Source organism: Sinocyclocheilus anshuiensis, unplaced genomic scaffold (assembly GCF_001515605.1).
Source record: "Sinocyclocheilus anshuiensis isolate Anshui unplaced genomic scaffold, SAMN03320099.WGS_v1.1 scaffold507, whole genome shotgun sequence".
Taxonomy (NCBI): Eukaryota; Metazoa; Chordata; class Actinopteri; order Cypriniformes; family Cyprinidae; genus Sinocyclocheilus; species Sinocyclocheilus anshuiensis.
In genome coordinates this window covers 782,094-786,092 of record NW_015551034.1, presented here as the reverse complement: position 1 = coordinate 786,092, position 3,999 = coordinate 782,094, and the positions used below count along the sequence as shown (strand labels likewise).

At 36.8% G+C, this 3,999-nt stretch overlaps 1 pseudogene; it reads right to left on the bottom strand.

Moving 5' to 3' along the window:
* Positions 1-3,999, bottom strand: part of LOC107661307 (TSC22 domain family protein 1-like) — a 68,989-nt pseudogene that overhangs the window by 21,584 nt on the left and 43,406 nt on the right.

Here is a 3,999-nt window from a genome sequence, read left to right as displayed (position 1 = left end):
CCTATATATAGTACCAGTCAAATGTTTGGACCCTCGAATGGGAAAGTGTCCAAACTTTTGACTGGTACTGTACTACAATATACACAAAGAATATCGGCCGATATATCGATATATTTTTCGATATATCTGTATTTTTTTTTTACTCCCTAATATCAGTATCGGCCCCAAAAAACCCATATTGGTCGGGCTCTAATCAATACCTCTTGCTATCAATACTTATCCTGACCAGATCTTTAACATGTCTTTTAGCTGAAGATAAGCCTAAACGGATAGTTCACCCTTATATCATTCCAAACCCAATATGACTTTAATTCATTCATTCAATGAAAGCAAGCACGTCTAAAGCTTCCGTTTATCATATTCGATGAGCTATATATGTATGTGCTTTACTCAATCTATATGTGAACAACAGCCTAAATCACCAGAGAAGATACTCCACACTTGGTGAGTCGCAAACTTCTAGCAGCCATTGCATGCAAAGGATATGCAACAAAGCACTAAACGTGAACATAATTTGCATAATATTGCTGTGTCCCAAACGTTTCTGCACTCTGAAATGGGGGAGCGACTAGGTATAAAAAGTGTTGTAATTTCTATATGTTGAATCCAAAATGCATAAAAAATATGCTTTAATAAAATGGGAGACTGTGACAGTCTTCAGTGTCACGGGATCCTTCAGCAATCATTCTAATATGCTGAATTGCTGCTCAAGAAACATTCCTTAGTATTATTAATGTTGAAAACAGTCGTTTTCAGGATTATTTGGTAAAAAGACAGTTCAAAAGAACAGCATTAGTTTGAAATAGAAATCTTTGTAACATTATAAATGTCTTTACTGTTGCGTTTCATCAATTTAATGTATCCTTGCTGAATAAAAGTATTCACTTCTTTAAAAATACATAAATATTACTGACTCCAAACTTTTGAACGGTAATATATACCATGATGATTCATACAAATGCCACTGAGAATTTCAACGTTTTTCCAGCAGCGTAGCCTTGAGTCCAAGACTAGCACTTTTTAAGACTGTCAGTTCTTTATGACAGTTTTTCAGGAATCACACGAGTTTATTGAACTGGCAGACTGGCTGTCATTCTTGGTATTTATGATGGAGTGAGCATGTCTGGTCTTTGAAAGATGCCTGTTTCATCACTCTGCACTCCTATGATGACAAGCGAAGCTCAGTCGAGCGACTCGGGTAATGCTTAACATTACTACTGGAAATTCAGTTGACCTCTGACGCTAACAGTGCCAAGCAAGTCTTATTCGACCGTAAGTGCCCTGCGAAGTGGACTTCACATGAAATTCCGCCATGATTCCAGTTCCAAGGGAACGTACACGTTACATTCAAAGGGCATTAAAGTGCGCGAGACGTGAATTTATATTTATTTATTTACAGAGGTATATTATGTCACACTTCTCTAGTAAGTTTCGTCTGTGTGTGAAGACAGTAGCGCAAATCTGTGAATTAATTTTCCGAAGTGAAATAAATTTCAACGGAATAAAGTTAAAAGGAATTTAATTGAATTAAAGTTGAATAAACTTCAACTTTACTGTTCAGTGCACTGATGTCAGACTCATTTTGGATAATAAAGTTTGTTAAATTGTTAAATGCCCTGCCTCCATCATTACATATCTTTGTCACATCATTATAAGTGTTTGATCACCACATTTGAGTGATCATTGCAAAAAATGTGTATATGTATATATATTCTGTTTATGTATATACTGTATTCTATATATAGTACCAGTCAAATGTTTGGACACACGAATGGGAAAGTGTCCAAACTTTTGACTGGTACTGTACTACAATATACACAAAGAATATCGGCCGATATATCGATATATTTTTCGATATATCTGTATTTTTTTTTTACTCCCTAATATCAGTATCGGCCCCAAAAAACCCATATTGGTCGGGCTCTAATCAATACCTCTTGCTATCAATACTTATCCTGACCAGATCTTTAACATGTCTTTTAGCTGAAGATAAGCCTAAACGGATAGTTCACCCTTATATCATTCCAAACCCAATATGACTTTAATTCATTCATTCATTTAATGAAAGCAAGCACGTCTAAAGCTTCCGTTTATCATATTCGATGAGCTGTATATGTATGTGCTTTACTCAATCTATATGTGAACAACAGCCTAAATCACCAGAGAAGATACTCCACACTTGGTGAGTCGCAAACTTCTAGCAGCCATTGCATGCAAAGGATATGCAACAAAGCACTAAACGTGAACATAATTTGCATAATATTGCTGTGTCCCAAACGTTTCTGCACTCTGAAATGGGGGAGCGACTAGGTATAAAAAGTGTTGTAATTTCTATATGTTGAATCCAAAATGCATAAAAAATATGCTTTAATAAAATGGGAGACTGTGACAGTCTTCAGTGTCACGGGATCCTTCAGCAATCATTCTAATATGCTGAATTGCTGCTCAAGAAACATTCCTTAGTATTATTAATGTTGAAAACAGTCGTTTTCAGGATTATTTGGTAAAAAGACAGTTCAAAAGAACAGCATTAGTTTGAAATAGAAATCTTTGTAACATTATAAATGTCTTTACTGTTGCGTTTCATCAATTTAATGTATCCTTGCTGAATAAAAGTATTCACTTCTTTAAAAATACATAAATATTACTGACTCCAAACTTTTGAACGGTAATATATACCATGATGATTCATACAAATGCCACTGAGAATTTCAACGTTTTTCCAGCAGCGTAGCCTTGAGTCCAAGACTAGCACTTTTTAAGACTGTCAGTTCTTTATGACAGTTTTTCAGGAATCACACGAGTTTATTGAACTGGCAGACTGGCTGTCATTCTTGGTATTTATGATGGAGTGAGCATGTCTGGTCTTTGAAAGATGCCTGTTTCATCACTCTGCACTCCTATGATGACAAGCGAAGCTCAGTCGAGCGACTCGGGTAATGCTTAACATTACTACTGGAAATTCAGTTGACCTCTGACGCTAACAGTGCCAAGCAAACTGTGTTTGTTAATGAAGGCGACCTATGACCGGAACACAATGAACCATAATGCCGTTTCAGAGGAATGTTTTAAAGCAATTGTTTGTGATGACTTCTTAACCTCACACTGTGTGATTTACTGCTCAAGCCAGCCTATATTTAACCCGTTCGCTCTTCTCTTCCTGCCACGCTCTATGATCATCTCATTAAACGTTCACTCACAGAAACCAATATCCCAGATTACTAGTCTACGTCAGATGCGAATCAATGACGCCCACGTCTTGACTGTAATAAGACTTAATCTCTGGGTGCTGTCCCGGGCCTCAATCGCTGTTTGACTGCGTGGTGGTGTATAAAAAGCTGGTGCATTGTCAACATTTTCCTCAGAATATGATAACATTTGGCATGAAATTATGATGCAAAAGGTATCAAAAGTCGCATGTAGCAATAAATGGTTTGACAGCACAGAATTTGGGGCTGAGAGAAAGACACGCTACACTCTTAAAAATAAACGTTCTTGGTTGGCATCGATGGTTCTATAAAGAAACTTTCCATTAGGGGTGTGCGATATTGACAAAAAATAATCTCTCTATATTTTCTGGGATTTTATCGATAGCAATTAGACAATATTTTGCTGAGTGTGTTATTGTGGTATTGGTACCTTAAGGACTGCCGTGGAGTTAAGTTTAAATTGCTTTTTACATTTTATGGGCATTTTTACCTTTATAAAGCCATTTTTTCTTAGTGTCCATTATCTTTTGAGTGAAATTCTTACATTTAATCAGTGAATTAGAATAATAAGACATTTGGGCTGTTACTAGGGCTGCACGATAAATCGCATGCGATATTTAATGCGCATCTTGTCAGAAAAGCCAGTTCTGTAATCAGCGGTAAATCTCCATCACCTGCGGGCTTTCACATTGAGCAGCATTAACTACACAGAGCCATTGTTCACTGACGAGCTGCGCAAAAAATCGCGCGAATATGAACGTGGTTTTGCGCAGCTCGTCAGTGAACAACG